We start from the raw sequence: 12,792 nt of genomic DNA on the forward strand, positions 1-12,792 counted from the left end.
TAGAGACGGGGTTTCACCGTGTTGACCAGGATGGTCTCGATCTCTTGACCTCGTGATCCACCTGCCTCGGCCTCCCAAAGTGCTGGGATTACAGGCTTGAGCCACCGTGCCCGGCCTCTTTTCTGTATTTTTAGTAGAGACAAGGTTTCACCATGTTGGCCAGGCTGGTCTTGAACTCCTGACCTCAGGCGATCCGCCCACCTCGGCCTACCAAAGTGGTGGGATTATAGGCGTGAGCCACCGTGCCAGGTCCATGTCATTGCTTTTCAAGCAACCTCACCAGCGTGGAGAGGAAGGGGTAAAATTTAAATACGATAAAGTGGAAAGGACAGCTTAAGATAAAGCGCTTGGCGGAGAGAACAGTCCCAGAGTTCAATTATCCAGCAGAACGCGGCCTCCCCACGCCCGCCCACCGGGAATAATTAAAAGCCAGAGGCCTCCGTCCCTTCCCCAGGGAGGCGGCGGTGCTCCGCGTGTGAACCGGCGCTCAGGAATGAACGGCGACACAGTGGCTTCATTGTTCGGCGGCAGGGGAAACTGAGGCCGGAGGGCTGACGGGAGGCCGCCGGGTGACTGGAGGCTGGGTCACCGAGTGAGTCAGCGGCGCAAACAGGCAAGATTGCTGTCATTAAGGTTTACAGGTCTGCCGCCGCCGCCCGGCCCCAGGCCTTGCTCCACCACCCCGCCTCGGCGCCCCGAGCGCAGCTGCAGGGAGTTCGGCCACCCCGCTGGGCTGCAGAGGTGGGCCCGACGGTCTCTGCCCACCCCGCGCCCCTCGGCCGCCGCCGCCCCGCACCCGCTTTCCCCGGCCCGCCCTAGGACAGCGCCCGCGGAGGGCCAAGCCAGGCGGCTGGAACCTGAGCCCCGGGGTGGCTCCCGCCCCCGCCCGGCCTCTACCTGCACCACCCGCGCGGCGCCCCGGGAGGCGGCGCGGGCTCTGGGAGCGCGGCGCCGGGCAGACGGCTCATCGCCCAGCCCTCGCAGCCGCCCGGCGCCTCCGCTGCGCGCGCCCGCTGCCCCGCCCCCACCTCCTAGGCGCGCGCACCCGCGTCCCCCGAGGCCGCGGGGTCCTGGGTGCGCGCCCGGCCCGCCCGCCCCCTCCCCCAGCAACCCCAGCCTCGGGTCGCCACCCGGCTGAGTCACTGGCGGTGCACACCCGGCGTCTGACTCTGCATGGGCCTCTCGGGCCTGGACTGCCGCGGTCCAGAAGGGACGGAAGCCCTGCGTCCCCACCCCCATCCCGGAGGGTCCCTGCGGCGGGTACCGGGGAGCAGCGAGAGCTCCCACGGAGGCTGCATTCCCACCCGGGCCCCGAGTCCTCCCGGAGAACCCCCTGCCCCGCAGCCCCGGTGGCCTCGCCTCCTCCGATCTCCCCGGGAATCGTTTTTTCCCTAACCTGGCCTCAGTGCGCGCCCGGGCGACTGCGGGATCCCGGTGCCGCCACCCCTCGGCCCCTCCTCCGCCGCCGCGCAGGACCGCGGTGGGGGAGGGGACGGGCGCGGTTTCGGGGAGGGGGATGGAGGTGGGTCGAGCCCGCTGCCCTGGCCACAGGGTGGGGGCCGCGGGGATGGCGGGGTCACCGGGCGGAACGCGCGCCTGTCTGACCTGCGGGGGTGTAGGCGGTGTGGACTGTGGACTGGAAGAGGTACTTAGGTTTTTAAAAATAGTCTCGCTGTATGGAGAAGAACACTGGACCCTTATCCCCTCGCCGGATTCGGCCCGGCTTGGTCCAGAGTGTAACTCCAAACATACTTATTAAGAAACTGTTGCTTTATTTTGACTCGTTTACATAAAATTCCATTCTGGAGGGGATGGCGGTGGGCTTGTGGATTTCCTAAAATAACTTTTAATGGAGCGAAGCCTTCCATTATGGGAAGCGCCTACACGCGGAGAGGCGTCTCGGGGGCTGGGTTGCCGTCACAGTCCTGCCACCAACTGGCTGAGCCCCCCGCTGCCCGCGTTAGGAGAGTGGCCGCGGCGGGGCGATTGCACGAGCTGCCCCTAGGATTGAGAGCCGAGAGGCTGTCTCTCCTTTCCCTAACGTGCTCTGATTCCGCAGAGAGGCAAAGTGGAGTGAGATTATAAAGAAGATGCAAGCAGTTTGCTCTTCTGAATGGTGTGCTTTCTGCTCTGCTCCAGCTGTATTTATCAGGCAGACAAGGTCAAGGTAACCTTCACGGTCTGGTCGGTTCCATTAATTACAGAGTGCCCTTTCACCAGGAGGAGACCTCCATTGAGAACTTCACTTCCCACATCACTTGGGAACCTTCAGGCCTTTGAAGGCTCCTACTCCAAAGGGTCAGGAGGGGAGAGGCCCGGAGGGACTGCGAGGAGGGACTTTTCAGAGGGGGAGAAGAATGAAGGTGAACAGGTGATGTCAACTTGACGTGTCACATTTGGGGAGCCATAAACGGTTTATGGTCTGTCCCAGGAGGCCCTTGCCCTCCCCACCCCCATGGCTCCGAGGGGCTGAGTAATGTGGACACCCTGAGGAGGTGCGGCCAGGAGACTTGACTGCCTGGTCATGCGCTCTGCTAACCTGTCTGGCTCCTTTCTCCCTCCCTTCTGCTCTGTCAGGGTGGGTGGGGGGTGAGTGGAACAGAGCCTGCAGTGATGCTGTTTCACAAAGCCAGCGTCAGGGTCCCCTCCCACCGCCCCCCAGCAGCAAACACGTGCATTAGCATGTCTGATGGGTAAGAGGCAGCTGCAGGGGAGAAGCAAGTTTAATTTAAAATGATGGAGTGGGGGAAGAATGAAAGGCCACGATTAGAGCTCAACTTTGAAAGAAGGCAGGGAACAATTACTTTAAAAGGTTTTAATTGGTCCTGTTCTGAAGAACTCACTCCTCCTTTGCTAAAACCCTAGGCCAGCTCAGACCTGCATTTCTGGATTGCCTAAGTCCTCCCTGTTTTTCCCCTTTGAACAGTGATTCTCAGAGTGAATGCCTCCTCTGCCCTCTCTCCATACCCTTCTCTGTTTTGGTATATGGGTGTGGGTGGGTGTGTGTGTGTGTGTGTGTGTGTGTGTGTGTAGCTAGCTGGCTACTTATCTATCTTTATATAGCACATTTATAGGCTCGCAGGTCAAAGGACTTGAAGGAGGAGAGGAGGGCCTAAGTTATTCTCTCTACTCCTCAGCCTGACTCACTTGGGGCGGGCCTACATTGCAATCTAAGTGAAGTTAGGGAGGAAAGTGGCTTCAAGCAAACTGAAAACCTTTTGAGAGAAAGGGTGACAGGCCTGAAGGTGAGGGCCTAGCTATGCTAGCCGTGGAAACAGACACCCTACAAAAACATTGAACTCCATTTCAAGTTACTTACCATTGACTGACTTGCACCAGATAGTAAGGCTGGGCTCTTTCCCGCAAGAGGACTGCATGCATCTTAATGGAAAAAGGGATCAAAACTGGCCAGTTGACTCTGTTCAAAATGTTCAAAAATGGCAGATCCCAGGCCTGAGACGGGAAATGCTGAAGATGAGTTTGGAGCATCTTGTGGTGCTGGGAAGTCAGGAAGTGCTCAAGACGAAAGGGATGTGAGTGTGTCAGAAGGACACAGGGACCAACCTGAAAGGGCCCAGACCCAAACCTGAAACAATTGGAACAACAAAATCAATAATGTAGTATTAGATTCTAATCCAAAATATAAAATAGGGGCCAGGCGGGGTGGTTCACACCTTTAATCCCAGCACTTTGGGAGGCCAAAGCAGGCAGATCACCTGAGGTCAGGAGTTAGAGACCAGTCTGGTCAACATGGTGAAACCCCTTCTCCACTAAAAATGCAGAAATCAGCCGGGCGTGACGGTGGGCACCTGTAATCGTAGCTACTGGGGAGGCTGAGGCAGGAGAATCGCTTGAACCTGGGAGGCGGAGGTTGCAGTGAGCCAAGATCGTGCCACTGCACTCCAGCCTGGGCAACAAGAGCAAAACTCCATCTCAACATAAATCAGTAAATACATAAAGAAAATAAATACCTGTGAATGAATCCATGCTAATATAAAGGCATGATTGAATAAGTAAATGAAGGAAAAAGACAAAACAAAAATAAAAATTAAAAAAAAAAAGTCAGTGAAGGAGAAGAGACAATCTCTCATACAGATAATTTCAAATAATTCATGTAGACAAAACTCTACATATCTATGTATGTAGGTAAACTCCCCTGAAGGCAGCAGAGCCTAATTCCCTCTCTGTTGAGGGTGCGCTGCCCTTAGTGATATGGAAAGGAGTTGAGGCAGAGTGTAACTACAGTGGGGAAACCTTCAAATACTACCTTACCAGGACTCAAGGTCAGCCTTGCCAGTGCTAAGTCGTGTTGCCAGAATGTACCACAATATGATGGGATGCGAGTGGCCCTTCACCTCTGCGGACTGCTTCCCCCAAACCTATAATTCCAGTCTAATGATGGGAAAAACATCAGACACATCCAGTTGAGGGACATTCTACAAAATACTTGACCAATGTGGAATCCTGGATAGGTTCTGGAAGAGAAAAAGGGTGTTAGGGAAAAATAAGTTGAATTGAAGTATGGCGTTTAGTTAATAGTAATGTACCAATGATAGTTTCAAGGTTGTGACAAATATTGCCAGACTAATTCAAGATGGAAATTGAATATGGGGTGATACGGGAACTCTCTTTGCAGCTTTCCTGTAAACCTAAAACTATTCTAAAAGAAAAGGTTAAAAAAAAAACAAGGCTGAGCCGTGACTCACGCCTGTAATCCCAGCACTTTGGGAGGCCGAGGCAGGAGGATCACCTGAGGCCGGGAGTTTGACACCAGCCTGGCCAACATGGCGAAATCCCGTCTCTACTAAAAATACAAAATTAGCCCAGCATGGTGGCTCATTCCTGTAATCCCAGTTACTGGGAGGCTGAGGCAGGAGAATTGCTGGAACTCAGGAGGCAGAGGTTGCAGTGAGCTGAGATTGCACCACTGCACTCCAGCCTGGGTGACAGAGTGAGACTCTGTCTCAAAAAAAAAAAGGGGGGGAAAGAAAAGAAAAAAAAATTATACAAAATAAATTGATTTCCAGCATGAAATCTTGAGAGCTGGGAGAGACTACCACTCCTCTCTTCCCTCCCCCTATACTCCCGCATGCAAATGGCAAATAGATTTAGAGAGTTCAAAAATTTGCCTGGGGGCCATGAGGCCATCGAGAGCCCTGGGGTCCTTGCTCCTTGTCTAAAACAAGGGTTCTTCCACTGGGCCTCTCTAGGTAGCAGTAAAACCCCCTTCACCAGCCTACAGGTCTGGGGACAGCAAGCACATCTTTGAGGACAGACCACAAGGAAGGGCAGCACCAGTACCAACCTGGTGACCTTAGACCAAACTTTTATTCATCTGTGCCTCAGTTTACCTGCCTTTATAGAGGATTTCCAACTACTGTGCTATGTTGGTAGATCAGCCAAAAACGTTGCCTTGTTTTAAGTTAGACTTGTCTTGGTCTGTCTGATTTCTCAGATTCCACTGGAGAGTTGTTTGTGCATGAAAACAGGGATGTGAGGAACATGCAGGGGGCTAGTTCTATAAGAAGATGGAGGGGAAGAAAGGGGAGACCAGAGCTGGTGGGTGGAGCCATCCACGGCTCTGTCTTGCACTCTGACTTCCAAGGGCCATTCAGAGGACATGTGGTCCAGCAAAGAGGACCCTGAGGCTCAAACAGAAAAGTGATCTGCCCAATGTCCCCCTGTTATTGGGCTACCCACAATAGTGATCTCTGTACAAGCTGCCACTGGGACCATGGGTTTTATTTCCTTAAATAAAGTTTGGTTATATTTTTCATGCCTTTTCATTAAAGCACAACTACCGGAGTTGACTTGTCTTTCTGGCATCAACAATGCAAGTCTAAAAGGTATTTTTGTTTTGAGATAAAGTCTTGCCCTATCTCCCAGGCTGGAGTGCAGTGGCGCAATCTCAGCTCACAGCAACCTCCGCCTCCCAGGTTCAAGTGATTCTTCTGCCTCAGTCTCCGGAGTAGCTGGGATTACGGGAGGCCGCTACCACACCCAGCTAATTTTTGTGACAGGGTTTTACCGTGTCAGCTAGGCTGGCCTTGAACTTCTGACCTCAGGTGATCCTCCTGCCTCAGCCTCCCAAAGTGCTGGGATTACAGGCATGAGCCACCGTTCCCCGCCTATTTCAATTCCTTTTTAAAAACTTTTATTATTATTATTTAGAGCATTGTAAATTCACGTGTGTTTGTAAGAAATAGTATGGAAAGATCCTGTGTAATCTTCACCTAGTTTCCCCTAAAGATGTTATTCTCTCACTAAGATTGTCTTATCTCTTGTGTGAGCTGAGGGAAGATCACCTAACCAGAACCTCTTCTCTTTTTTTGAGACAGAGTTTCACTCTTGTTGCTCAGGCTGGAATGCAGGGGCGCTATCTCAGCCCTCTACAACCACCGCCTCGTGAGTTCAAGCGATTCTCCTACCTCAGCCTTCCGAGCAGCTGGGATTACCACGCCCGCCACCATGCCCGGCTACAGAATCTCTTCTTGTAGAGATAAGAAAACCACGGATTGTGGTGCTTCATGCCTTTAATACCAACACTTTGGGAGGCCAAGGCAGGTGGATTGCTTGAGCCTAGGAGTTGGAGACCAGCCTGAGCAACATATGGAAACCCCTGTCTCTACGGAAAAACACAACAATGAGCTGGGCATGATGGTGTGCGCCTGCCACATACAGGCTGAGGTGGGTGGGTCACTTGAGCCTGAGAGGTCAAGGCAGCAGCAGTAAGCCATGATAGTGCCACTGCACCCTAGACTGGCTGGCAGAGTGAGACCCTCTCTCAAAAAATTAGATAAAATAAAATATAAATAAAATGAAGGGCCAGGTGAGATGGCTCATGCCTGTAATCCCAGCACTTTGGGAGGCCAAGGTTAGGCGGATCACCTGAGGCCACGAGTTCAAGACCAGCCTGACCAACATGGAGAAACCCCATCTCTAGTAAAAATACAAAAAATTAGCCGGGTGTGGTGGGTGCATGGATGTAATTCCAGCTATTCGGGAGGCTGAGGCAGGAGAATTGCTTGAACCTGGGAGGTGGAGGTTGCGGTGAGCCGAGATGGCGCCATTGCATTCCAGCCTGGGCAACAAGAGAGAAACTCTGTCTCTTAAAAATAATAAGTAAATAAATACAGTGAAGGCCTGCATTGTCCAAGTGACTTTCTCCAGATCACACCTGGGAATGGCAGGGTCTGGGGCTCTCTCTGGGTCCCTGTGGCTCCATCTATGTGAGATTCCATTTTCTGTCCCCCAGGACCCCTGAGGTCAGGTCAAGTTGGCAAGCAGACGTAGACATACTCTGCCCCCGGACATCCTTTTTTTCCTGTGGTCCAGCGACAAATGTCCATTTTCCACTCATGCTCTGTGTCCACTGCGGGTTGCTTGGAGGGCTCTCTGCTCTGGCCACCTCCACTGAGGGATATACCATCTCTAGGTGGGCACGGTTGCCAGTGGCAGGCAATAAGAGCAGGGCAACAGCGTGTGGCTCTGCCACTTACATTTCACTGGGTAAAGCAAGATGTATTGCTACCCTCACCCCAAGGCAGGGCGCCTGCAGTTCTACCTTTCACCTGGGAATGGAAACAGAAGCATCTGTTAAGCAATGCTAATGAACATGCCACTATCCTTTGGCTTTGAGTCAGTCACTGGCAAGCTTCTTCATTTGCATGATGAGAGAGCTACTCTCCGTTTTCAGCTTTTCTGCTGTGCTGCCTTCTTTTTGGCGGGCTCCCAGAGCGGATGGGTCCCAGTCAATGGGCCTTGCAGCCCCATCTCCCCAGGGAGGGAGAAGATCTGGGGAGGCATGCCCCCAATCCCCAAACCAATGAGCTCTGGAAGCTCCTTCTGGAAAAGCTAATGAGTGAGGTAGGAAAGAAGGAAGGAAGGGGCTGTCATTAAAAACACAAGCGAAAGAATGGTTCTTGTACATGGTGATGCTGATTAGACCCCTTCGTCCTTCCCTCCCTCCCTCCCTCCCTTCCTATTTTCCTTCCTTTCTTTTTTCCTTCCTTCCTTCCTTCCTTCCCTCCTTCCTTCTTCCCTCCCTCTCTCTTCCTGCCCTCCCTCCCTTCTTCCTTACCTCTATCCTCTCCCTCCCTTCTTCCCTCCCTCCCTCCCTTCCTTCCTCACTCATAGCTAGAACATTCCAGACCCAAACACTGCAGTCTGGGTGGCAATTCTTAACGGAAGTGTAGACCCATTGAGGTTCGAAGAGGTGGGTGACCATGAGCTGGACATCCTGCCCTGGGATGAACATCTGACAGAACAGGGCATGTTCAGTTCTTGGAGAGGGTGAAAGAGGATGCAGGAAAGGTGTTCAAGGAGGGCCAGCAGGTGGAATTAGATTACATTTGTCATGTAATCGCTGAAGGCAAGAGTGGGATCAATAGGTAGAAGTTAGGACAGGTGCATTGGCTCATGCCTGTAATCCCAGCACTTTGGGAAGGCGAGATGGGAGGATGGCTTGAGCCCAGTTCAAGAGTAACTTAAGCAACATAGAGAGACACCCTCCCTACAAAAAAATTTTAAAAATTAGCTGGGTATGGTGGTACACACTTGTACTCCCAGCTGCTTGGGAGGCTGAGGCAGGAGAATCACTTGAACCTGGGAGGAATAGGTTGCAGTGAGCTGAGATGGCACCATTGCATTCCAGCCTAGGCAACAAGAGCGAAAGTCTATCTCAAAAAAAAGTGAAAAAAAAGAAAGGCAGTGGTTAGAAACACAAATTCTAAACTCTAGAACTAGGCCACCCCAATTCAAGCATTGGCTCTACCCCTTACAAGCATTATGACTCAATATTCACATCTGCAAAATGGGGGGATAATAGTAGCACCTTCGTTGTAGAGTTGTTCTGATAATTAAATTAATAATTGTATTAAAATACATAAAAGTTATTAGAAAATGGCCTGACACCTGGTAGTGCTCTATATGTATTAGCTGTAAGAATAACAATCATCAGCCAGGCATGGTGACTGGCACCGGTAATCCCAGCATTTTGGGAGGCCGGGGCAGGTGGATCACCTGAGTTTGAGACCAGCCTGGGCAAAATGGTGAAGCTTACCTCTAATAAAAATACAAAAATTAGCTGGGCATAGTGGTGGGTGCCTGTAATCTCAGCTACTCGGGAAGCGGAGGCAGGAGAATCCCTTGAACCCAGGAGGCAGAGGTTGCAGTGAACCTGGCTAACACAGTATTTTTAGTAGAGATGGAGTTTCTCTATGTTGGCCAGGCTGGTCTCGATCTCCTCACCTCAGGTAATCTGCCCACCTCGACCTCCTAAAAGTGCTGGGATTATAGGCGTGAGCCACCATGCCTGGCCACCACTGCCTTTCTTGATGCCTCTTGATGGTACCCAATGGGTTTTAGTGATGTGTCTAAGGTCACAAGGCTGGTTGAATGATGATACTTGGTGTGGATGGAATCTAGTCTCTTGGCTACCCCAATGTGGTCAGTGTCAAAGCCTTTCATCACCTGTGACCCACACATTCCACAAGGATACTGGAGAATGTCACATTACATGATATGACTAAACCGTGAAGACGGAATCACATGCCCTAGATCTCCCAGCAAGTGCGGACAAAGCTATGAAAATCCAAAGGCTTGTCTAACACCATGGAATGCTTGGCTCTCTCCATTTCCCAGGATTTGAAATCCTTTCCCCACTTCGTATCTATACAAGTCCTACTGACCACTCAAGACCCAGCTCTTTCATAAAACTTCCTGAGATCCACCCTCCCAAACTCTGACAGTGCATAGTTTCTGGACACACTCTTCCCTAGACTTGCCCTCTCATCTGACATCTAAGTACCAGTTCATAGTGGTTTAGGCCATGCACAACCTCGGGTATTTATTTATTTATTTATTTATATGGACTCTCACTCTGTTGCCCAGGCTGGAGATGGAGGCAGTGCTGCACTGGACCCGAGCATCTTTCATTTTCTGTCATTGGACTTTGAGCCATTAGAACCACGAGCAACTACAATGTGTCACTGGTTGGCCCAGTTCCTTGGGGTTTTCAGCTGCAAGGCGGCAATGGTTTCAACATGCCTCTGACAATCTCTTGTCTAAAAGATGGTGGCAAGGAAGCCCAGGCAAATTAAGAATAGGCGATGTGGTTCTCAGCATTGATGGAATAAGTGCACAAGAAATGACACATTTTGAAGCTCAGAATAAGATTAAGGGTGTGGCTGGGCGTGGTAGCTCATGCCTGTAATCCCAGCTCTGTAGGAGGCCGAGGTGGGCAGATCACCTGAGTCTGACAATAGCCTGACCAAGGTGGAGAAACCCCATCTCTACTAAAAATACAAAATTAGCTGGGTGTGGTGATACATGCCTGTAATCCCAGCTAGTCGGGAAGCTGAGGCAGGAGAATTGCTTGAACCTGGGAGGTGGAGGTTGTAGTGAGCGGAGATTAAGCCATTGCACTCTAGACTGGGCGACAGAGGGAGACTGTGTCTCAAAAAAAAAAAAAAAAAAAAAAAAAAAAAAAAAAAAAAAAAAAAAAAAAAAAAAAAAAAAAAAAAAAAAAAGATTAAGGGTTGTACAGACTTTGAATATGACTCTGCAAAGAGCATCTGCTGCACCCAGGCCCGAGCCGATTCCTGTTCAAAAGGGAGGACCCAAAGGCGTAGTTAGATCTCCAGGTGCGGTGGCTCACGCCTACAATCCCAGCACTTCGGGAGGCTAAGGCGGGAGGATCAGAGGTTAGGAGTTTGAGATCAGCCTGACCAATATGGTGAAACCCCATCTTAAAAAAAAAAAAAAAAAGTAGTTAAACCTATGCCCATGGCATCTCCTGCTGTGTTCAAAGTCACTTCCACAACCAACATGGCCTACAATAAGGCACCATGGCCTTTTGGTTCTGTGTCTTCACCAAAAGTCACATCCATTCCATCATCATCATCTGCCTTCACCCCAGCCCCTGTGACCACTTCATCACGTGTTTCCCCTCCACCTGTGGCAGCCATCACTCCTCCTGCGATCACTGCATCTGGACTGCATGCTAATGCCAGTCTTAGTGCTGATCAGTCTCCATCTGTACTGAGCGCTGGGAAAACTGCAGTTAATGTCCCACGGCAGCCCACAGTCACCAGCGTGTGTTCCAAGACTTCTCAGGAGCTAGCAGAGGGACAAAGAAGAGGATCCCAGGGTGATAGTAAACAGCAAAGTGGCCTACCAAGAAAACACGTTGTGGAGTGTAATTCAGAGTTTTATCATATACCTACTCACAGTGATGCCAGCAAGAAGACACTGAGTGAGGCTACTGAAGACTGGTATCCAAGGACTGGAATGACTCAGTCTCCCTCTTTCGGAATCCTTGCCCAGGTAACTGGGACTAACAATTAGAAAGAATCTGAAGGCTGGGCGCGGTGGCTCATGGCTGTAATCCCAGCACTTTGGGAGGCCGAGGCTGGGCAGAACACCTGAGGTTGGGAGTTCGAGACCAGCCTAGCCAAAGAAACCCCGTCTCTACTAAAAATACAGAATTAGCCAGGCCTGGTGGCGCATGCCTGTAATCCCAGCTACTTGGGAGGATGAGGCAGGAGAATGGCTTGAACCTGGGAGGAGGCGGAGGTTGCGATGAGCCAAAATTGTGCCATTGCACTCCAGCCTGGGCAACAAGAGTGAAACTCTGTCTCAAGAACAAAAACAAAAACCAAGCATGGTGGCTTATGCACTTTGGGAGGCCAAGGTGGGTGGATCATGAGGTCAGGAGTTCAAGACCAGTCTGACCAACACAGTGAAACTCTGTCTTTTTTTTTTTTTTGAGACAGAGTTTCACTCTTGTTACCCAGGCTGGAGTGCAATGGCACGATCTCGGCTCACCGCAGCCTCCGCCTCCTGAGTTCAGGCAATTCTCCTGCCTCAACCTCCTGAGTAGCTGGGATTACAGGCACGCGCCACCATGCCCAGCTAATGTTTTGTATTTTTAGTAGAGACAGGGTTTCACCATGTTGACCAGGATGGTCTCGATCTCTTGACCTCGTGATCCACCCGCCTTGGCCTCCCAAAGTGCTGGGATTACAGGCTTGAGCCACCGCGCCCGGCTAACCCTGTCTCTTAAAAAAAAAAAAAAGAAAAAGAAAAAGAAAGAATCTGAAACCAATAATACAAAGAAGGCAAAGGAAAAGATACCCCTTCACGTCTTTAGTCCCAAATGCACAAAATTACGTGACTGACACCATGAAGTTTCAGCACATTCTCTTAACATAACAGTCATTTATGAGCCTTGCCCCCCAAGCAGCCAGCATATACCTTTTCATTTACTTTTTTTTAAACTTCATAGCAAAATCTGTATTAAATTTGTTTTATGAAAAAAATAGAACTTTTTCTATATTTTTCTAACAATTTCCTATTGTTGTGAAAAAAGGAAGATGAACGTGTCTTGTGCTAGCTGGTAGCTCAAAAATGTAAAACCAAAAAAAAAAAAGAAAAAAGAAAAGGGACTATTCAGTGGATTTATATCTGTTTTTCTTGTTATTAGGGTAGTAACCTTGGAAAATGAATTATTTTCATAAGTTGAAATTGGTTAGTTGGTTGGTTGAAGCAGAGGATAATGAACAAATAATGTCCTTGTCTAATTTGGAAAATATTTTCTCTATGTTAATAACATTTCCCAATTTTACTTTTTAAGTTCATAATTATGTAATGTTCAAAGTTGATTGTAAATTATTCTAAATAAGTAAATATAAGGAGGCAAAGGCAAGAATAAACAGAGAAGACTTTATTAAAGAAGAGTGGGGCCGGGCACCGTGGCTCACGCCTGTAATCCCAGCACTTTGGGAGGCCGAG

The 12,792-nt window shown here is 50.2% G+C and overlaps 1 pseudogene; it reads left to right on the forward strand.

Moving 5' to 3' along the window:
* Positions 1-1,567: 1,567 nt before the first annotated feature.
* On the forward strand, positions 1,568-12,443 carry LOC119471395 (annotated as a pseudogene).
* The last annotated feature ends 349 nt before the right edge of the window (positions 12,444-12,792 follow it).

The sequence above is a fragment of the Cebus imitator genome, unplaced genomic scaffold (assembly GCF_001604975.1).
Source record: "Cebus imitator isolate Cc_AM_T3 unplaced genomic scaffold, Cebus_imitator-1.0 Scaffold60, whole genome shotgun sequence".
Taxonomy (NCBI): domain Eukaryota; kingdom Metazoa; phylum Chordata; class Mammalia; order Primates; family Cebidae; genus Cebus; species Cebus imitator.